We start from the raw sequence: 23,780 nt of genomic DNA, 5'->3' as shown, positions 1-23,780 counted from the left end.
GGGAGGGGGGGGGAGGCGGGGAGAGAGGGAGAAAAGGAGAGAGGAAGAGAGAGAGAATGTGTGTGTGTGTGCGCGCGTGTGTGCGTGCGTGCACACACGCGCGCTCGCTCACTCGCTCATGCAGGCATGTGAAGACCAGAGGTTGACCGTGGGTGTCCTCCTCAGTTGCTCTTCACCTTATTTTTTGAGACAGTGTCTCTCTTTGAACTTGTAGGTCAGCTTTTTCTACTAGGCTGACTGGCCAATGGGCGAGAGGGATCCGCCTTCCTCTCCCCTGGCCCCACCCACGGCTGGGGTTACAGAGCCTATTGCACCCACCCGCAGTTCACCCTGAGTTTTAGAAATCCGGATTCAGGTCCTCATGCTTGCATAGCAAGCCTTTCACTGACAGCCCCTTCCCAGCCCCACCAAATACACGGGGAGAAAAACTGATTCTGAGAATAGTTTACAAATTCGGTTGTGCCAGGCATGGTGGTACATGCCTTTAAATCCAGTGCTTAAGGAGGCAGAGGTAGGAGGATTGCAGTTAGTTCTAAGCCAGCCTGGTCTACAAAGCCAGATCAAGACAGCCAAAACTACACAGAGAAACCCTGTCTCAACAAATAAATACATAAATAAAGGCATTAAAAGCCGGGCTTTGTGGCATACACCTTTAATTCCAGCTCTCTGGAGGCAGAGGCAGGCAGATTGGAGTTCGAGGCCAGCCTAGTCTACAAAGTGTGTCCAGGGCAGCCAAGGCTACACAGAGAAACACTATCTCCGAAAACCAAAATATATAAATAAATAAACAAATAAAATAAAATTCAGTTGTTTAACCAGGGGTGGTGTAGGGCGTGGGTCCTTGTAGTTCCAGCTACTGGTAGGTTGAGGCCAGTATGGGTTAAAATGTCCACTCCAAATTCAATTCTTTTACATTTTAAGTGCAAGACTAACTATGCTGAGACCCTGGTTTGGATCCCCAGCACCCATCCATATGTGTTCTCCCTCCCTCCCCCCCTCCCTCCCTCTCTCTCCTACTCTCCCCCACTCTCCCTCACACACTCTTTCTCTCCCACTCTCTGTCACACACACTCCCCCTCCCCCTCTCCCCCTCCCCTCCCTCTCTTCCCCCCTCCCTCCCCCTCGCATTCGCAATCGCTCGAGCTCTCGCACTCTCGCGCTCTCTCACTCTCTCACAGTCTCTCTCACATTCACTCTCTCTCACACACACTGTCTCTCTCATACACACACACACACACACACACACACACACACACACACACACACAGAGTTTCCTGCTTTAAACCAAGCAAATGCCAACTCTTGCCTGCACAGGAAAGCTTCCTTCACAGTCTTCATGAGTGTGTTCACCCTTGAACCCAGAGTTGAGTGCAGGGTGTGCACATGTGCATTTGTGGTGGTGGTATAAGCAAGTGTTCACTAGGCATGTGTGCAATGCAGGGTGTGCTCGCATGTGTGCACATGTCTCTGTATCAGAGACATGTAAGCATCTTGCAGAACATTAAACAAGCGCTGACAAGTATGTTTAATGTTAAATCTGTAATTCTACCATGTTCTGAATTCTTTTGGAATAAAATGACTTGCGGTCATTGTACATGTATGAAGCGCAGCATTCAAAAGCCACGTTAAGCAGTTTACCCGAGCACATGTGTGGAAGTAAGCCCGAACAGCAAGTCAGCCATCCAGTCATTATTATCAGCAGACTCCTGGTAAGGAAGTGGAGGGGGCTCCGAATGCACACCGGATGGGAAGTGGGGATGCCTTGCCGGTGCAGCTGCCATCAAGGACTGATGACCCGGCAGGGAGGTGGGTGAGGTTTCCCTGCAGGACTAGTCGGGATGGTGAGCCTGACAGAGGGCGACTGAAGAAAGCACTAAAGAGCTCCACTCACGACAGCAGACGCTACCCAGCCTGCGACTCCAAAGTTCCGAAAGCTTGACAATTTTCCTTCTCTCAACTCAAGGCCACTCCTCCCTAAGTCAGGGAGACTCTTGCAAACCTCAAGTCGCTGTGACTGTGTGACCCCAGAGGCACTGAGGGGTGGTTCCCACGGAGGGGCCCTGGGTGCCTGGCAGGTGCTGGCTGTGACCGGCATGTCCCCAGGGGGTGCTCTGGGTCCTCAGGCGGCTTCTAGGCTGTGCCTGGGGGGCGGGGTGGGAGGGCAGTATGCTATTCCAGGAGAAGATCAGCGGACTGCAGGGGACCTAATTAGCTGACACTCCCTACCCCGGGCTCTAGGTGCAGAGCTGAGACTCTCCTCAGTGCCCACTTAGCCACCGCACAACGGGAGACGGGATCTCCCGTGGGCCTCTCTCTTTCACGTCACCGCGACCTACCTGAGCCAGGCTGGGCAGATGCCTACAGACGCCCGGGGCGTACTCTGTTCAGGATGCCTGCTTGCCTTCCTACCTGTCTCAGGAAGCCCAGGAGCTGCCCCCTCAGTGCCCAGCTCGGGTCAACCTCGCCAGGACCGACAAAAGCTGCGGGAGGTTGAACTTCTTTTCCCGCTGCTGGCTGGTTTCCTCCCCGCCCCATCTTCCCCCACCCAGTCTGCTGACACCCACCTCCAATCCCTGAAGGAGCACAGTGCGCCCCCACAGAGAGGCCCTGGGAGCCTAGCATTGCCCCGTGCCTCCTCCTCTTGGGTTCCTGCCAAGATTTTGCTTTTTCTCAACTCTGTGGGCTCCGAGTCTTGGGTCTGAGCCAGCCACCTTTTCAGTCCCACTTCCCCTTATCCAAACATCTTTGCCAAAAGCGGTCCTCACTACACACCTATCCTACACTGACGCACTTGGGTGCAGAGATGGGGGGGGGGGGCTTTCCCTATCACTTCATTTTGAGTTCGCCTCCCCCCACCTTTTTCAGCTTCTACTCACCCTCAGAGTCACCGGTTGCCGCCTTCCCTTACCCACCCCATCACTGTTCCAGTGGCTGCAGCTGTAAACAGCACGTTACAGACAAAATCTTTCACCCTGAATCAGCGGTGAGTTGAGGCTGGGTAAGGCCTGCATAACCACTGTGGCCACAGCCCTGGGCACCAGGTACGTCGAGGACTGGGCTCTTACCACATCCACCTGTGATGAATTTAGTTTCCTTTTCCTCCCTGCTTTTTCGATGCCTGCCCCCCCCCCAATCAGGAAGGGAGGGGGGAAATCAAGCCATTCCTTGCTAGCTGGTCCCTTTCTGAAAACTTAAAACAGTTTACTCCTCCCTAGAAAACCGTCCTGGCCAGGGGTCTGCAGAGGTCACCGAGGCTGGGGCTCCTTGCTGATTTTGACATGGTCACTTCTGCACTGGCTTAGACAGGCAGAGTAGTTGGGAACAGGATCTCAGCTTTCGTCAAAGCTGGGCGGGAGTTCGCATTGGACTGACTACCAAGCTCTTCATACCGCCCTGTGGGGGAGTGGGGCAGAGGCCTGGTTTCAGGGCCCCAGGGATGTGGGGATGCCTGGACAAAGATAAAGCTTGGCAGCAAAGGCAGTAAAATTACTTAGAACCTCAACCCCCACCCATCCTTGTGAAATAGAAGGAAAAAGTTTCTCCTGGGGGCCAGCAGGCCGAGGAGCAACCTTTCTGATGGTTTTGTTTTTCTGAGTCCTTTTCAGATGCCTGGGCTTGGGTTCTTTTGTTTTGCTTTGTTTTAAGGCAGGATCTCATGGAGGCCAGGCTGACCTCAGTGTATAGTTGAGGCTAATCCTCCTGAATGCTGCTGTCACAGACCCCGTGCCCAGTTTATGTGGTCCTGGACAGCAAAGCCAGAGCTCCGTGCATACTGGCCAAGCATTCTTCCAACTGACCCCAGCCCAGCCCAGATCTGGATTCTTTCTTTCTTTCCTTACCACTTGTCTTAGTCAGGGTTACTATTGCTGTGATCAAACACCATGACCAAAAGGAACTCAGAGAGAAAAGGGTTTATTTATGCATTGTTTTTCAGAGACAGGGCTTCTCTGCATAGCCCTGGCTGTCCTGGAACTCGCTCTGTAAACAGGGCTGGCCTCAAACTAAGAGATCTGCCTGCCTCTGCTTCTGGGGTGCTGGGATTAAAGGCATGTGCCGCCACCACCACCCAGCAGGAAAGGGTTTATTTGGCTGACACTTCCATATCACTGTTCATACAAGAAGTCAGGGCAGGAACCTGGAGGCAGGAGCTGATGCAGAAGTCATTAAGGGTGCTGCTTCCTGGCTTGCTCAGCCTGCTTTCTTATAGAATTTAGGGCCATCAGCCCAGGAGTGGCACCACTTAGATGAGCTGCTTACCCCCCTTCCCCATCAATCACTAATTAAGAAAATGATAAGCTGTGATCATATGGTGGGAGAGGAGGTCCCCTTCTATCAGAGAGAGAGGTCTAGGGGGCGGGGAATAGGGCAGAAGGAGGAGGGAGGGTGGGAATGGGAAGATACAAGTCAGGGGATAATAACCCAGGTATAATCTGAATAAATTATAATAAATTAAAATAAAAATTAAAATGACCGTATGTTTCCTACCTTGCGTATGCATAGTGGCATACGCCTTGCACCCTTTTAATCCCAGCACTCAGGAGGCAGAGGCAGGTGGATCTCTGAGTTCTAGACTAGCATGGTCCAGAGCTATACAGAGAAAGCCCTGTTTGGGGGAGGTGGGAGAGAAAGAAAAGAAAGAAAATGACTTGTAGGCTTTCCCATAGCCTAATTTTATGGAGACATTTTCTCAGTTGAGGCTCCCTCCTTTCAGATGACTCTAGTTTGTGTCAAGTTGACATAAAACTAGCCAGCACAACTGACCTCTTGTCAACTTGGCACACAAATATATCACTACTCAAATAGAATTTTTCCTTTCTCATTTGTCTCCAAGATGGCACGTTAATATTATCATAATATAAAACATAACTTTAAAAGCCTCAAAGTCTTTACAAATTCAAACTCTTTAAAAGTTCAGTCTCTTTTAAAATAGCCAGGCTAAAATCCAAAGACTCTGTAAAACTGCAAAAATCTCTTTACAAGTTCTAAGCCTCTCAATTGTAGACTCCAGTAAAATAAAATACTTTCTTATTCCAAGAGGGAAGAGCCAGGGACTAGTCATAATCCTTGACAAAGCAAACCAAGTCCCAACAGTATGAATAACACAGTGCCCAACGTCTGGTATTTACTCAAGGTCTTCTGGGATCCTCACAGGGTCTGCCATAGCACACGGCTTGTCTCTTAGACTCAGGCTGGCTCTGCTCCATAGCTGCTCCTATCCTTGGCAGTTGCCCCCTGGCACTGGAATTCCCAAAATGCTGGGGTCTCCTGCTACAACTGGGCTGCACTTTCACCAAGAGCCTCTCCTGGGCTCTCTTCATGGTGCCAAACCTCAACTCTGAGTGGCCCCTTCAATCGTGGGGCTTCGGCTGCTACAGAGCCTGCACCATCACCAGTGAACTCTCCCAGGCTCTCCCCGGGCCAAGCCTCAGCTGCCCTCCATGACCCCTGCATGCCTTCAAAACCAGTTCCACCTGGGTGACTCTTACCATGACCGGGATCAGCTGCGAGCATGAGGTCCAACTGTTTCCACCTCTAACACAGCTTTCTGTGTGTTGACCCTGAGGAAACACCTCCCCAAACGTTTCACCTCAGTGATGCTGGGATCTTAATCACCACTCATTTCTCAGCTCCAGCCAACCAGCATCAATCAATCGTCCTGGTAAAGCAAAGGGGCAAAGGGTTTTTCTTTTTGTTTTTTCTTTTTTTGTTTTACTTCACATCTGACTCTTTCTACCCAGCCAACCAGAACCACAGATTCTTAACTCAAAATAGCAAAGAGCCCTGACAAGAGTCTTTAAGGGACTTCACAAGCCAGCCTCCACCGTCTTCACTGCTCTCAACACTCTTACCTTCCCAGCTCCCACAGAACAGCTCACCAAGCTTTGAACACTCAGTGGCTTTTCCAACCCAAAGTTCCAAAGCCCTAGCACAGTCCTCCCCAAAAACAACGCGGTCAGGTCTGTCACCTAACACTTCCCACTCCTGGCACCGGTTTCTGTCTTGGAGTTACTGATGCTGTGATGGAACACCACGACCAAAGCAACTTGGGGAGGAAAGGGTTTATTCAGCTTATACTTGCATAGCAGTGTTCATCACTGAAGGAAGTCAGGACAGGAACTCAAACTGACCAGGACCCTGGAGGCAGGAGCTGAGGCAGAAGCCATGGAGGAGTGCTGGCTGGCTTCTCCTCCTCTTCCTCCTCCTCCTCCTGGCTTGCTCAGCTTGCTCTCTTATAGAACCCAGGACCACCAGCCCAGGAATGGCACCACCCACAATGGGCAGGGCCCTCCCTCATCAGTCAGTAATTAAGAAAATGCCCAACAGGCTTACCTGAACCATGATCTTATTAAAGGTCCTTGCCTGGCCCCGCCCCCCAGGCCAGATAGGGTTTCTCTGTGTAGCTTTGGTTGTCCTGGACTTGCTTTGTAGACCAGGCTGCCCTGCTTCTGCCTCCCTGAGTGCTGGGATGCATTTTCTCAGTTGAGGCGCCCTCCTCTCGGATGACTCTAGCGTGTGTCAAGTTGACATCAAACTAGCCAGCACATCACTTCAGAACATGTATTTTTCACTAAGCCTTCCCCAGAGGACATAGTTAACCTTGTTGCCACTGGACCCCTGGCAAAGGGTTAGTGCACGCACTGCTATAAAGCAGATACAAACAGTTTCAAAGACCGGAACCAACCTTAAATGGCAAAAACACTTCCTATTTGAATTATCATAAAAATGTTTAAGTAAAAAAAAAAAAAAAGAAGAAGAAGAAAGAAAAAGAAAAGGAGCCAAGGGGCCATGGGGGGTTTCAGAATAAAAATATCATTCACGTTTCATGTCACACATTCGATCTTAGCTCTAGTGTAACAAAATGGAAGCAGGATCACTATCATACAAAATGTTCACTACAGCACACTGTATGCACCTGTTCCAAGCCCTACCCAGCCCCTAATGCCTCCAATTCAATTACTTCCCGGCCTGTTGCGCCTGTTGACAGGAGCACATAGATTTTCTCTTTGATCCAGCCTATGTATCAGCTGAGTAAACAAGACAGCCAAGATCTGTCAGCTCATCAATAAAATGAGATAACTAAAACCACGAGTGATGGAGGGACTGTGGGATTCTTCATACATTGTACAAACACCTTTCCTGCATTCACTCACAGATTCATAGCGTGAGTTCTGCCTTCTGACTTCTCGGTAGACTGTATTAACAAAATGGTGTGAGACATGGCGCCAAAGGCTTTGCTGCGGCTGCAACTGCTCACCCAGATCTGGATTCTGAGTCCTCACCGCTGCTGTGAAGAGACCTCTGGTGAAAGGAAGACAGAACCAGCACAGTGCGGAGCCCAGGGGCAGGCCCAGCCTCTGCAGTCAATCACTGTTGTACACAACAACTGCTTTATTGGGCTCACAAAGACCTGGCGAGCACAGTGATCAGCCTGGATTTATTGGTGCACAAACACGGTTGCTTAGAGAAAAAGATCCCAGAAGACTGGACTGGGCAGACGGCTCAGTGGGTAAGTGCTGATTTTGACATGGTCACTTCTGCACTCGGCTTAGACAGGCAGAGTAGTTGGGAACAGGATCTCAGCTTTCGTCAAAGCTGGGCAGGAGTTCGCATTGGACTGACCACCAAGCTCTTCATAACGCCCTGTGGGGGAGTGCTGAAGCAGAAGAACCTGAATTCAGCTTGGCGAGGTGGTGCACGCCTTTAATCCCAGCACTCGGGAGGCAGAGGTAGGTGGATCGCTGTGAGTTCAAGACCAGCCTGGTCTACAAAGACAGTCCAAGATAGCATAGAGTAACCTTGTCTCAAAAAACCAAAAATATAAAATAAAACAAAACACAACACAACAAAAAAACCAAAACAAACCAAAACAAAACAAAAAACCCCAAGAACCTAAATTCAAATCCCCAGTATCTGCAAACACACCCTGGGCCTGAAACTCCAGCACTGGAGGATCCTGGGGGCTCACTGGCCAAGCCAGCCTAGCCTAAGCAGCGAGCTCCTGGGTTCAGTAAGAAGAAGCCATCTCAGAAAACGAGGCAGTAAGCAATTGAGGAAGAGAGCCTGATGCTGACCTCTGACCTCCACACACATCTGCACATACAAGTACTTACACACGCTTGTAAAGACTCTAAGAGAAAGTGTAAAGGCCCTCTCACCATTTTAAACAAGCCAAGGAAACTAGAAGAAAATGTCCTACTTGTTCTTTTGATAAGCACTGGCCTATCTGTACCCTTGCACAGGACAAAAGCCTGGAGCTCTGCCTTTGCTTTGGGTCAGGTTCTTGCTTCCTTAAGCCTGTGAGCCATTTGGGTGACTTAAGGTGCCTGTCTCAACACCAGTGATGTCCAAGGTAGCTCACTCCACTCAATCCACTCAATTAAGGCCTAAAGCCCACAGGTAAGTGTCACTGAGGAGTTTCCTATTAACTTAAAAAAATTGTTAATTGTATGTAGGTGCACATGATCTCACTTGGGTGTCACAGCACACATGTGGAAGTCGGAGGACATGTTTCAGGAGTCTCTAGAGGTGCCTGGACCTGAGAGAATGGAGCCTAAAGTGAGGCCGACTAAAATCTCATGCACTAGCCAACTTTATTCAGAGCATCAGACAATTTATACCCTGAGGGTGAAGAAGAGTCCCACTAGTAAAGTTCTCATGACTTCAAGCTATGTATAATCATAAGGACAAGTTGAATGTGACAAAAAATTTTTCTATAAAGGCATATAAACAATGGGGCTGGAGAGATGGCTCAGAGACTAAGAGCACTGCCTGCTCTTCCAGAGATCCTGAGTTCAATTCCCAGCAACCACATGGTGGTTCACAACCATCTATAATGAGATCTGATGCCCTCTTCTGGCTGACAGGTGTACATGCAGCCAGAACACTGTATACGTAATAAATAAATCTTTTAAAAAAGGCATATAAACAAATAACAATGCCCCTTTATGGACTTCTTTTCCCAGTGTGCACATCAATTCAATCTCCTTCCTCTTCTCTTTATTCCTCAATTGAGCTTTTTTTCAGACAGGAAACAGCCTGTTAGAATGGCCTGAGCTACAACATCAATAACAACTCACCCCCTTGACCCTCACGAGGAAGAGAAACAGAAAGGGAGAACTGGTTTCCGGAAAGCTTCCACTTGCTAAAAAAAAAGAGTTTGTTGGGGCTGGAGAGATGGCTCAGTGGTTAAGAGCACTGCCTGCTTTTCCAAAGGACCCTGGTTCAATTTCCAGCCCCCACATGGCAGCTCACAACTGTCTGTAACTCCAAGATCTAACACCCTCACACCAAGGCATTTAAGTTAAAATTAAATAAATTATTTTAAAAAGAAAGTGTTTGTTTAGAGCCCGGCGCGGTGGCCCACACCTGTAATCCCAGGGAGGCAGAGGCAGGTGGATCTCTGTGAATTCGGGGCTAACTTGGTCTACAAACTGAGTCCAGGACAGCCAAGGCTACCCAGAGAAACCCTGTCTCAAAAAACCAACCTCACTGCCCCCTCCCCAAAAGAGTTTGTTCAGACTGCTGAGATGGTGCAGTGGTAAAAGGCATTTACCACCAACTACCATTAATCATCTAAGTCAATCTCTGAAACTCGCTTAGTGGGCAGAGAGACCTGCTAGCCATATCCTGACCTCCACACATGTGTGCAAACATACACGTGTACACACGTGCATGCACACATGCACACACACAATACATGTCAGATAAACAAAACCAGTCTTTTCCCTCCACCTCATATCCTCTAACCCCAGTCTTAGTCTTGCATTCTTTACATCTGTGTCATTTGTGCAGATTGTAGAGCCATTGTGCCCTGGCCAGGCTGGGCAGGATCTGCCAACCTCAGCTCCCTCCAACCACAGGACCATGAGGACAGAAGCCAGGACTACACGGAACCCTGAGACTGCTGTCATGTTCAGTGGCTTCAGGTGGGAAAAATAATTTCCACTTACAATATTTTTAGAAAGAGTTTCACAGCATTACAGTTCTCCCAGATTCCCAGTATAACTTGAGTCTCTGCTTTTTCATCTTCTTTTCCTTCTTTCCTCCCTCCGTCCCTCCCTTCCTGTCTCATGTCTCAGTTCTAGGAATGGAGCCCAGATTCTAGACAAGCCCAATTCTACTGAGTTGCAAGTACTGGGCTACAGCTACAGCCCAAATTTGTGTGTGTGTGTACTTTTTTTTTTTTTTTGGTTTTTCAACACAGGGTTTCTCTGTGTTAGCCTTGGCTGTCCTGGACTCGCTTTATAGACCAGGCTGGCCTCGAACTCACAGTGATCCGCTTGCCTCTGCCTCCTGAGTGCTGGGATTAAAGGTGTGCACCATCTCACCCAGCTCATAGTTAGCATTTTTAAAATTACATTTATTTACTTATTTATTAGGAGGATATGTGGGAAAGCACACACATCTCTGAGGAGGTCAGATGACAATGTGCTGGTTTGAATAGTAAGGCCCTCATAGACTCATATATTTGAATGCTTGGCCCACAGGGAGTAGCACTATTAGGAGGTGTGGCCTTGTTGGGGTAGGTGTGGCTTTGTTGGAAGAAGTGTGTCACTGTAGGGGCGGGCTTTGAGGTTCTCCTCCTGTTTCCCCGCTAATCAAGATCTAGAACTCTCAGCTCCTCCTCCAGCACCGTGTCTGCCTGCATGCCGTCATGCTTCCCGCCATGATGATAATGGGCTAAACCTCTGAAACTGTGAGCCAGCTCCAATTAAATTCTTTTCCTTTATAAGAGTTTCCATCGTCGCGGTGTCTCTTCACAGCAATAGAAACCCTAAGTAAGACATCACAACTTGTGGGAGTCAGTTCTCTTCCACAGTGTGGGTCCCAGGGATCCAATATGAAGTGACCAGGTTTGGCAGCAAGTGTCATCTTCACCCCCTGAGCCATCTCTCTGGCCCGGCTCATCTTTTCTCTATGCCTAACATGTAAACTTCATCCTAAGCAGGACTGCATCAGGAAAATCGCGGTACACAGCATTTGTACTAGCTATAATTTCAGACCGCTTTTTGGGATCTTGTCACGTGCTCCCCCTTGAGAAAGGGGAACTACAGCATCTTTGTCCCTATTTCTCAGCTGAAACTCTTGCAGCCAAAGGCGTTCCAGGATTGAGAAGTTTTCAGATTTCAGAAGTCATTCAACTACATGCGATGGAACATCCCTAGTTGAATAAAAACACTGTCTGGCCCAGCACCCTCAAGGCAGAGGCAGAAGGACTGCTGTGAGTTTGAGGCCAGCCTGGTCTACATGGCAAGTTTCAGGCTAGCTGTGGTTACATAGCAAAACCTTGTCTCAAAATACAAACAGAAAGTTCAAGCCCTAGGGGGCCACTGAGATGCCTCTGGAGACGCTTGCCGCCAAGCTTGATGGCCTGAGTTCCTGCCTCCCAAGTCCTGCCCCTAACTTCCCTGGATGGTAGCGTACACACTGTAGGATGAAACAAACTCTCTCCTCCCCAAGTTGCTTTTGGTCTTGATATTTTATCACAGCGATAGAAACCCTGTCTAAGAATGAATGGCTTAGGGAAATCCTGTTTCAAAATAAGACATAAAAAGCAGGCTACCAAGAAGAGACTTGATACCCTATGAGCATATACAGGGGGAGAAGGATCCCCTCAGTCAGTCATAGGGGAGGGGAGTAAGGGGAAAATGGGAGGGAGGGAGGAATGGGAGGATACAAGGGAGGGGATAACAATTGAGATGTAATATGAATAAATTAATAAAATATATTTTTTTTATAAAGTAGGCTGAGGATATAGCTCCATGGTATAGCACTTGCCTCTCATGCATAAGGCCCCATATACACGTGTGCACACACTGTACACACATACACACACACTCACACACATGCACACACATACACTCTGGTTAAAATGGTAAGGCTTATGATGTATATATTTTACCAAATAAAGTAACAACACAAACTGTACGTTATGAAATAAAAAGCCCAGTGATATTCCCAGCTGAAGTGAAGCCACTTTGGACTGTGTCCTAGACCCTCAGGCTCTGTCACCTTCCTCTGTAGTTTTTGTGAGAGAATTAAGAAACATCTAACTCTACAATGTCTTGAAGAGAACCACAAGGCCACCGAGGCAGGTGACCCAGTGACTCTCTGTCTGGGGAGAGGTCCTGAGGCCAGGTGCCCCGGGTGGGTTGAGCCCTTCCTTGTATATTTGTCTCCTAGGACTTTTCTCATCTGTAAAATGGAGATACCTGGCCTCTCCTCGGGTGGGTGATGATGTGAAGGTTTACTTCCGACGGGTCTGGAAAATAGTCGTTGTAACTGCTCCCTGGATTCTGGCTCCTGGGTGGCTCTTCAGCTGAAGAAAGGGAAGAGGTGAGAGCCCCATCATGAATCCTTCTCTAGTCCTAACCACTGTGACACTGGCCCAGGACCAACCTAAGATGTCAGGGAGATCTCTTGGGGGAGGAATGGTCTTGGAGCCCTTGTTTGTAAAGATAGGGTCCCTTAATCACCTAAGGCCTGCCACTCTGTAGCACAGCCGTGTAAACAAGGGTGGAATGTTTGTTCTTAGTGCAAACACAGCCGGTCCATCCCTTGGCGTGGAAATCCCCTTCTGTAGACTCCTTCTGCCCACGGCTTCATTGCCTCGAACAATGACTCAGAACTCATAGGAGCCCAGGTTGTATGTCCCCACAGCTGAGGGTTGAGACTCCCAGGACTGGGTGGCGGGACGGTTGGAAGCCATCATTCCCATTCACACCGCACCCCCACGATCTGTGTACATTGCTCTCCTGTGGTTCCCTGTACAGCTCAAGGGCCTCAAGGTCTTCATCTGTCTGCTTCCCATGCTGAGAGCTGACACTACATAGGGCTGGGCTTGGTCTGTGTGTGTGTGTGTGTGTGTGTGTGTGTGTGTGTGTGTGCGCACCCAGGAATATCAAACCTGGAAGAAATCAAGGTAAGAATCAGATCCAGGGTCTCTCTAACCATAGGCAGAAGCCTGGGCCAGGCAATCCTTGGAGGTGGGGGCCTGGATGGTGAGGAAAATGCACTGGAGACAGGGAGGGCAAGCCAGGGGAAGGGCTGAGGAAACATCTGGCTTGGCCAAGTTCCCAGTGGGGAAATCTGGCCAGACTTTTCTGCCGTCCCAGGGCGCAGAGCACGGGGCCCTCTTCCCCATCACCAGGATGCTAGAGCACTGCCAGGAAATTGGGAAGAGAAAAACCTATGACTTCACATATCAGTGGTGGAGCCCAGCTTGCTGGCCTTGGGGGGCCTCTGTCCCATGGGCCTCTCCTGGCAATAGTGTCACCTCATTAGAATGTTTACCAACGGTGCATTTTAGCTTCAGAACACAAATAACCTCCCACCCCATTATTTATCCAATGCCTGGGGCACCTTGATGACTCTGAAATGTCATCGTCTTTATTGATGAAAGCTATGTAATAGCCCCTAACGTGTTCATGGCTAACATCTACATAAGGAACTTATCTTTGCATGAGAGGGCGACCATCCCCTGCCAGTTGGGAAAGTTGTTCCTCAAAAGATCACATACACAAAGGGACAGGGAAAAAAACTGTTTCTAGAACAAGTGAGTTGCTTTGGAGCCAGCTGACACACAAGTAGTAGCCTGGCTTAGAGGAAAATGTCCTATCCGGCCAGCACAAAAGGCCTGACCTCAGTTGCATGCCAGGAGAGGGCAGCTGGCGTGGTTAGCCCTGAGGTCCTGATGATGGTCAAAGGGCCTTCTATCTGTGGAATTGGCTTCTGGATGCCCTCAGAAGTAACCTCAGAAACAGAGACCCCCACACTTGAAAAATAGGAGATTGCGGTCCAGCCCTATCCCAGAGCAGCCACCCGGCAGCATCCTTGCATCCCTCAAGACTAAAAAGTGCAACATTTCAGAAAATCTGAGACATGCCACATGCACTTCTGCCTGGATCACAGGGGTTAGAGCAATCAGGTTCAGGGCTGTTTTCTAGCACATGCAGGCAATTCTGATCCGTCAATAGAAAAATAGATCATAACCCAGTGGCTTACAGTTTCTAACACAGGCAACAGGATGAAAAAAATAAAAAATCTTTCCTCAGGACCTGAGACATAATACTCAGCTGTCACTGTGGTTTGAATATGAAACTCTGCCCCTTGGGGAGGTGGTTTATGTTTTTGTGTTGTTTCATGGTGTGTGTGTGTGTGTGTGTGTGTGTGTGTGTGTGTGTGTGTGTGTGTGTGTGTACATATCAAAGGACAATGGAATTGGGCCCTTGCTCTACCTTGTTGGTCCCAGGGATTGAACTCAGGTCCTCAGACTTGGCAGCAGACACCTTTACCCACTGAGCAATTTGACTGGTCCCAGTGGTGGGTTTCGTTAGGCATACAGAATGAAAACATTATGGAGCCATGGATTCCTGCACCCAGGTTTTCAAGGAAGACTTGGGAGGGCAAACAATGTGTAGGTGGATTGAATCCCTCAGGAGAGCCCACAGGCAACTGATGCAGCCATGAAGGTGAAGCCTGTATTAGTCAGTGTTCTCCAGAGGAATAGAACATACAGAATAACTGTCTGCCTGTCAGTCAGTCAGTCTGTCTGCCTGCCTATCAAAAGGGGATTTATTAGAATGGTTTGCAGGCTGTACTCCAGCTAGTCCAACAATGGCTGTGTCCCAATGGAAGGTCCAAAAATCCAGCAGTTGTTCAGTCCACGTGGCTGGGAGTCTCAGCTGCTGGCCTTCAGTATGCGCCGGAATCCTGAAGGAGTCGGCTCTATTGCCAGTGAAGGAACGGACTTGCCAGAGAGAGCAAGAGCAGGCAGAGAGAGACTGGGCCGGGCACAGGGTTTTGAAGCCCCAAAACTCATCTCTAGTGACACAGTTCTTCCAACAAGGCCGTACTGGAGAAGGAAAGCCTCAAGTGGTACCTCTCCTGGTGACAAAGCATTCAAGTATGAGCCCATGGGGGCTATTTTGAGACAGTTTCTCTGTTTAGCCTTGGATGTCCTAGAACTAGCTTTCCACAGCAGGCTGCCTCTGCCTCCTGAGTGCTGGGACTGAAAAACTCCACCAGTTGAGATGTAATATGAATAAATTAATAAAATATATTAAATGAAAAAAAAAGAAAGAAAAACTCCACCACTACCCAGCTATTCTTATTCAAAGCTCAAGTTCCAATGGACTCTAAGCTGCTGAAGCAAGCAGGAACTTGGAGAGTTTGCTGAGGTGATCTGCAAGCAGGAATAGAGCGAGCTCTGAGTGAATGAAGTATACAGTGGCTGTGTGCTGTTGACATGGGCTGAGTGTGGCCCCAGGGAGTGGCAAAGCCTTCTCCCAGCTAGGCTCAGAGGTCTGAGTGTGAATGTTGACGGTGCATGCAGAAACTGTCCACTGCACCTTTCTCCCTTGGATGTCTAATGGTCTCAAGGCTGCGTCCCCACAGAGACCACGCCTACCTAGATTGGCTAAAACCTGCCTCCCTGATCAGCTGGATAAATATAAACCCCACCTCCCTGATCAGCTATATTCAATGACCCCGCCTCCCTGATCAGCTGTATGCAATGACCCCGCCTCCCTGATCAGCTGTATGCAATGACCCCGCCTCCCTGATCAGCTATATGCAATGACCCTGCCTCCCTGATCAGCTGTATGCAATGACCCCGCCTCCCTGATCAGCTGTATGCAATGACCCTGCCTCCCTGATCAGCTGTATGCAATGACCATTGCCTTCCTGTTCAGCCATATATAACAAACACACTGAGCTACTGGGGTGCTGTGGCTCTTCCATCAGATAGCCACCTCTCTGTAGGAACCAGGCCTGACTGGGCTGCCTGCCTGTCTTGCTGTTTCATGTCCTGTTTTTAGCAGCTTCCACGTCTGTGTTTATCTTGGTTAGCTAGTCTTGTTTACTGCTCTGAGAACGCGCCCCTCCCTTCCTCGAGACTTTTCCTCCTGTGTGGGATCACCACTTGATGGATTTCACCTGGGAGGAGGATTCCTGTTTTGCTGCCTATAGCAAGGCTCTTTGGAACTCTGGGAGTCGAAAGAAGAATAAACTGCTGCCGCGGCGGCTGCTGCTCTCTTAGCATGAAGGACCCGCTGTGTTATTGTGTGTGTGTGTGCGTGTGTGTGTGCATGAGTTAAATCCGCAGCCCCTCAACTCGGTACTGCGGTGGCACGGGTGCCACACCTCTCTAGTTTCTTAAAAGGAATTTTTAAGGGGTTAACTGGGTGGGGCAGTGACAGCGCACGCCTTTAATACTCACGGCAGAAGCAGGTGGATCTTTTTGAGTTTGAGGCCAGCCTGGTCTGTACAGTGAGTTCCAGGACAGCCAGGACTACATAGAGAAACCCTGTCTCAACCCCTCCCCAGCCCCCAAAAAAGGTTAATTGGTTCAGGTAGACATTGGAGTTGAAGCTGTAGTTCAGCAGTAGGGGAATACTTAGCGTGTACAAGGCATAAGGTTTGAGTCTTGTATCTATGCAACGCGCACACACGTGTGCGCACACACATGCACACACGCGCACACACACACACACAAACCAACCTCAGGAATGTAAAAGTAGAATGAATAGAGCTCTCTGGCACAAGTGCTTTTTCCAATTAAATTTTTTTTCAAGTATGGTGGAGAGCTGACACAGCAGTTAGGAATGCATGCTGCTTTCCTGAGGTGGCATGAAAACCACTATTTATCCCAGTGTAATCTTCCTGCCTCAGCTTCCTGCGCTGGGGTTACAGACGTATGCCACCATGCCAAGCTAGAGTTTCTAAATTTTATTTTGGTGTGTGTGTGTGTGTGTGTGTGTGTGTGTGTGTGTGTGTGACACCCTTGGCTGTCCAGAATATCAGTATGTAGCCTAGGCAGGTCCTGAACTTGCGGTGATCCTCCTGTCTCTGCCTCCCAGGTGCTGGACTGAAGGCAAGTGTCTCCACCATGCCTGGCTCCTACATACTCTTTAAATCAAGGGGCAAAGACTCCATGTGATGGCACACGCCTTTAATCCTAGCACTCAGGATTTAAAAATATATGTATATAATATATCTATACTATATACGTATATATTTGATACATAATATATATGTATATTTTTAAAGAAATGTACTTGCTTCAAAGTTTCTTGCCTAGACTATTCCAGCCACGATAAGAAAAAAGAGGCCTTCTAATCTCCTAATTAATGGCTTTGCCATTCGCAGCAGAGTCATCCCTTTTGCGAACGTAAACTTAGGCTATCCGGCTAACGACTGGTTAGAAGGAAGAACGGTTAATTAAAAGACCAAGAGTCTCCACAGTGTAGAGCAAGCCAGGTGCTTATGAAAGTCAAGCACCCTGAGCTAACAGGTCAAAATCCTCAACTCTGAGCAAAACTGAAATTCGGATGCTCATCAAGATACAAACCTGCTTCGTTGGCCACTTGGACCAGGAAAGGCTGAACACTGCAGATAGTTCCATAGAAAACCCCTGAAAGCATTTGCTGCTGTGCCCAACAAACTTGACTAATAAAGAGAGGAATCTGCTGCTAAAATGCAGGGGGCGAGTGACAAGTTTGCGTTTCTTACAGTTCAGCCTGTCTTAGCTAAGATATGAGTATCTGAAAAATTAATTCCTAAACTTAATGAGATGAAACTGATAAGGGGGCAGAGGTTTGTGGTGGCGGCAGCAATTCTGGGGTATGAATGCAGGACACCTACCCCAAGGCACACACGTTGGAGGCACAGTTCCAGTTTTTGGGTTTTTTGTTTTTGTTTTTTGTTTATTTTTTTAGATGGCAAAAGAGTAAACTCAAAGCCAGTGTGAGCAACATACTCAGGTTCTGTACCAAAAGGGGTTAAGAGTACTTGCTGTTCTTCCAGAAGACCCTGGTTCGAGTTCCAGTATCACATGGCAGCTCACAACCATTACATCTGTCAGTAATTCCAGTCACAGGGGATCTGATGCCCTCTCTGACAACCTCCGGCACCGGGCAAGCAGGTAGTACGGATACATAGATGCAAGTAAACACTCATACATATAAATGAAACTAATAAATCTAAAAAATAAACTAAATAAATGTAAATCAAGTAAATATTATTAAAAACTGTAATGTCATTTGAAATCTTAGACTTACATTATGCCCACTGAATATACAAAATGTATGGCTCTGAATACTAAAATATATGTTTTTTTCTGATCTCTTATTGAGACAAAATATATCTAGTCTCTTAGTAACTGTGTTTTGTTCTATATGAAAATTCTATTAGATATCATGGTTTTGGTTAGGTTTGGTTTTTCTTTTTTATTTATTTGTTTATTTATTTATTGGTTTTTATTGTTGTTGTTATTTGTTTTGTTTTGTTTTGTTTTTGAGACAGGGCTTCTCTGTGTAATAGCTCTAGCTATCCTAGAACTCTCTTTGTAGACCAGGCTGGCCTTGAACTCACAGACATCCACCTGCCTCTGCCTCCCAAGTGCTGGGATTAAAGGCGTGTGCCACCACTGCCTGGTATAGATGTTTAAAAAACCCAAAGTTGTCCTAAAATGCTGGTTTATTGCAGTTTGAAATTTGCTTATGTCTTAGGTTTCCCTTTTCCCTCTGGCAGGCCATTACCATGGTGTCCAGGCTGACCCTAATTTTCTGAACTCCACTGGTCTTTCTGCCTCAGCTCCCTAATAGTGGGGACTGAAGGAGGGCCCATAAACCCAGCTGCCCTCTTGGGTCTTCAGGATATCAAGGTGGCCAATGTCCTCAAGAGTGGGGGCAGGGAGGAGTGAAAAAGGTTTGTGAAGGAGGAATCTTGGTTTTTGAGACAGGGTCTTGTTGACTTATGCAGCCAACCCTGGCCTTGGGCTGTGGGTCCCTCCTACCTCAGCCTCCTGAATGCTGGGATCACACCCAGCTGAAAAACTATTTTATCTGTGGCCATGTTGGTTGTGATGAAAAGGAAATTATTCCTACATTTCTCTAAAAATTGAGCCTTACCACCTTATCCAAATGCAGAATTTTCTGTTACCATTACATTACAGCCACATGCTTCAAAGTACGCTGTTCTTTGCAAAAAATTTGAAATGTTTTTATTTTTAATTCCTATGCCATTTTTTACTTTTTCAGCCACTTTTGGGACTGCAGCTTTTCCCGTCCTACAGGCTCCATTTAATTTCTCTAATTCTGGGTTTTAAATGCTATCTCCTCTATTTAAGGTAGCAATTACATTTCTTGGAGTGGGCTTTTCCCTTTGCAAATCCATCTCCCAGAAGTTGGACTCTTGCCGTGTCTTACAACCGGGTCAGCAGATCATGTGCAGTTCACTGTCCTTCTCCCCTCCCCCTCCTTTCTTAGGGAAATCTGGTCTGCTGTTGTGGTCTGATACAGATACAGTTCCGTGTGTGTGTGTGTGTGTGTGTGTGTGTGTGTGTGTGTGTGTGTGTGTGATGTGTGTGATGTGTGTGTGTGTGATGTGTATATATGATGTTTGTGTGTGAGATGTGTGCGTGTGATGTGTGTGAATATGGTATGTGTGTGTATATGATATGTGTGTATATAGTATGTGTGATGTGTGTATATGGTGTGTGTGTGAGATGTTCATGTATATGGTATAGTGTGATGTGTGTGATGTGTGTGATGTGTGTGATGTGTGTGATGTGTGTGATGTGCGTGATGTGCGTGATGTGCATGATGTGCGTGATGTGCGTGATGGAGTGTGTGATGTGCGTGATGTGCGTGATGTGCGTGATGTGCGTGATGTGTGTGATGTGCGTGATGTGCATGATGTGCGTGATGTGCGTGATGTGCATGATGTGCGTGATGTGTGTGATTGAGTGTGTGATGTGCGTGATGTGCGTGATGTGCGTGATTGAGTGTGTGATGTGCGTGATGTGCGTGATGTGCGTGATGTGCGTGATGTGTGTGATTGAGTGTGTGATGTGCGTGATGTGCGTGATGTGCGTGATGTGCGTGATGTGTGTGATTGAGTGTGTGATGTGCGTGATGTGTGTGATGTGCGTGATGTGCGTGATGTGCGTGATGTGCGTGATGTGTGTGATTGAGTGTGTAGTGTGCGTGATGTGCGTGATGTGCGTGATGTGCGTGATGTGTGTGATTGAGTGTGTGATGTGCGTGATGTGCGTGATGTGCGTGATTGAGTGTGTGATGTGTGTGATGTGCGTGATGTGCGTGATGTGTGTGATTGAGTGTGTGATGTGCGTGATGTGCGTGATGTGCGTGATGTGCGTGATTGAGTGCGTGATGTGCGTGATGTGCGTGATGTGCGTGATGTGCGTGATTGAGTGTGTGATGTGCGTGATGTGCGTGATGTGCGTGATGTGTGTGATGTGCGTGATGTGTGTGATTGAGTGTGTGATGTGCGTGATGTGTGTGATGTGCGTGATGTGCGTGATGTGCGTGATGTGCGTGATGTGCGTGATGTGTGTGATGTGCGTGGTGTGTGATGTGCGTGATGTGCGTGATGTGTGTGATGTGTGATGTGTGTGATGTGTGTGATGTGCGTGATGTGTGTGATTGAGTGTGTGATGTGCGTGATGTGTGTGATGTGTGTGATGTGCGTGATGTGCGTGATGTGCGTGATGTGATGTGCGTGATGTGCGTGATGTGCGTGATGTGTGTGATGTGCGTGATGTGCGTGATGTGCGTGATGTGCGTGATGTGCGTGATGTGCGTGATGTGCGTGATGTGCGTGATGTGCGTGATGTGCGTGATGTGCGTGATGTGCGTGATGTGTGTGATTGAGTGTGTGATGTGTGTGATGTGCGTGATGTGCGTGATGTGTGTGATGTGTGTGATGTGCGTGATGTGCGTGATGTGTGTGATGTGCGTGATGTGCGTGATGTGCGTGATGTGCGTGATGTGTGTGATGTGCGTGATGTGCGTGATGTGTGTGATGTGCGTGATGTGCGTGATGTGCGTGATGTGCGTGATGTGTGTGATGTGTGATGTGTGTGATGTGTGTGATTGAGTGTGTGATGTGTGATGTGTGTGATGTGTGTGATTGAGTGTGTGATGTGTATATGGTGTGGTGGTGTATGTGTATATAGTATGGCTAACACTGCGTGCACACACAGTCATGTGTGCACAAGCATGTGCACGTCACGGTGCGCATGTGGAGGTCAGAGAGTGGTTTCAGCTCAGTCCTTGCCTTGTTTTCTGAGTCAGGGCCTGTTGTTCACTGTGCTGCAGGCTGGGCCCTTGAGCTCTGTTGTTATGAGAAATGAAAATCCCGCCGGCCACGGTGGCGCACGCCTTTAATCCCAGCACTTGGGAGGCAGAGGCAGGCGGATCACTGTGAGTTTGAAGCCAGCCTGGTCTACAAAGCCAGTCCAGGACAGCCAAGACTACACAAAGAAACCCTGTCTTGAAAAACAAAAACAAAAGAAAAAAAGAAAATCCCAAACATTCAATTGTACTAATGAAGACTCAGGAGCTAGAGGCTGGGGTGAAAACCTGCTAGCTAAGAGAGGCAGAGAAAATGTCCAGCTGATCTTCCTACTCAGCCCTTAAGGAAAAGGGCAAAAACTAACAGCCAAAAAGTCAAAAGCCCAAGGCCAAAAGCTTGCTAGCTCAGCTGACAGCTCAGGAGGAAAAAAAAAGCTAAAAGCCAAAAACTCCTTTTTCTTCTCCATGATGTCTTAAATTTCCTTCTTTCAGATACCCTCTTTTCTATTTAATTCCTGTCAGCTGGTTTCTTGCTCCATCTCTTGATCTAGGGTTAACTTTATTAAGGCCTGTGTATAGAAAGCTCTTGGATTAAAGGTGTGCATTAGGGGGTCTGGAGAGATAGCTCAGAGGTTAAGGGCCACTGACTGCTTCTCCAGAGGTCCTGAGTTCAATCCCCAGCAAACACATGGTGTCTCACAACCATCTATAATGTGATCTGATGCCTTCTTCTGGTCTGCAGGTGTATGTGCAGCCAGAGCATTGTATACATAATAATAAATAAATCTTAAAAAAAAAAAAAAAAGGTGTGTGGTAAGGCTGAGTAAACCACCTGTTTACTCTTGGATCAAAGATATGTGTTAGGAGCCGGGTGGTGGTGGCACATGCCTTAAATCCCAGCACTTAGGAGGCAGAGACAAGGGGATCTCTGTGAGTCTGAGGCCAGCCTGGTCTACAGAGTGAGTCCAGGATAGCCAAGTCTACACAGAGAAACCCTGTCTCAAAAAACAAAAAAAAAAAAAAAAAAAAAACCAAAAAAAAAAGGGTGTGTTACGGCTGAACCACACCAAACAAGAAACAGGTTTTGCAGTTCACAGTCTCAGGGGTCACAATGGACCAAATATCTTGCTACTGAGTTCCCCAGGATTTTCCTATCTCTGCATCCCTTCTCACCCTGGGCAACCGGCCACATCTGGCTTTAACCAGATGTTCTTGGTCTCTACACTCCTGTTCTCACACTTGCAGGACAACACTTTATCCACTCAGTCATCTCCCCAGCTCTGAAACACTTTCTCCAAGGCCTGTGGAAGCCCGGAAACAGATCCTGTACCTGCCTTTATGTGTCCTGAGTCACCCAGGGTAAGCGGGAAATGTCACGCCCCTTTAACGCTAACTTTTCCCGAGCTGCCATTTGGGTATTTTGAGTCTTGCTCTGTAGCCTGACTGGTCTCACATGGCAATCCTTCAGCCTTGGCCTCTGAGTCCTGATATTGTAGATGTGAGCTACCAGACCCAATCTAGGGCCTCACACATCTCGGGAAATCGCTGAACCAATGGGCTGTATCTACATCACTTTCTCCACCTGTGGCTCTTTTTCACTGGCTCCATGAGACTTGCTGGGGTTCTGACTGTGCTGCTCACACACGAGGACCGCAGGAGGCAGATCTGGCTCCTCATGACACAGCGCCTTCCCTTGCTCCACCACTGGGTCCTTCTGCTGTTGATTCTTTTTTAAGATCCGGTACTTTTGGGGAGCGTGGCTCATTGCAGACACCCAAACACCAGGCAGCGGCGTTTGAGGTGCTGGATGTCAGTGCCAACGCTGGCGTCAGGGTGACTCGCCCATCTCCAGCAGAACCTTACTGGCATTACCAGCTTCTTCTCGGTATCCTTCATCAGGTGGTAGAGAGACACAGGGTCCCAGAAGCGGGTCGCCACAGATGGCCTCCAGACCCATGCCTGGCTTCTGATGCCAGCAGCTCTGCCCCCAGCAAGTGGCAGAAGAATCCATGATGTCATCTGATGCAAGGAATGAGGCTTGGAGCAGCAGTCCCTCACAGCAGTCCCCAGCCAGGGCCAGCTGGGGCCATCCCCCTCCTCCGCTCTGCCAGCTGCTGCAGAATATTTGATCCCACTCTGAGATTGTCAACTGTAAAAACCTGTCAGGTCAAGAGGCCAAGCAAACCAGCTGACAGGGATTAAAGAGGAGGCGGGACTTCGAGTTGAGGGGTATTTAGGACAGCATGGATAAGGGGCTTTTGAGCTTTGAGCTAGCAAGCTCTTTGGCTTTCAGGTTTTTGTTCTTGCTTCTGTTTTTGGCCCTTTCTGCCTGAGCTGTCAGCTGTGACAGCAGGCTTTTGGCTTTGAGCTTTTTGATTTTTTCCTTCTGGGACATGAGCTGAGTAGGAAGGTCAGCTGGGTGCTTTCTCTGCCTCTCTGAGCTGGCAGGTCTTCACCCCAGCATCTGCCTCCTGAGTCTTCATTGGTAAAATCGATTGAGATTTTTAGGTTTTTTTGTTTTTGTTTTTCTTTTTGTTTTTCGAGACAGGGTTTCTATGTAGCCCTGGCTGTCCTGGACTCACTTTGTAGACCAGGCTGGCCTTGAACTCAGAGAGATCTGCCTGTCTCTGCCACCCCAGTGCTTGGATTAAAGTTGTGCACCACTACGCTCGGCTGACACTC

The 23,780-nt window shown here is 48.2% G+C and overlaps 1 pseudogene; it reads right to left on the bottom strand.

Moving 5' to 3' along the window:
* Window positions 1-6,744: 6,744 nt before the first annotated feature.
* On the bottom strand, window positions 6,745-7,219 carry LOC127191765 (enhancer of rudimentary homolog; annotated as a pseudogene).
* Window positions 7,220-23,780: the final 16,561 nt, after the last annotated feature.

Source organism: Acomys russatus, chromosome 1 (genome assembly GCF_903995435.1).
Source record: "Acomys russatus chromosome 1, mAcoRus1.1, whole genome shotgun sequence".
Taxonomy (NCBI): Eukaryota; Metazoa; Chordata; class Mammalia; order Rodentia; family Muridae; genus Acomys; species Acomys russatus.
The sequence above is the reverse complement of the archived record's forward strand: the minus strand, read 5'-3'. Positions and strand labels throughout refer to the sequence as shown.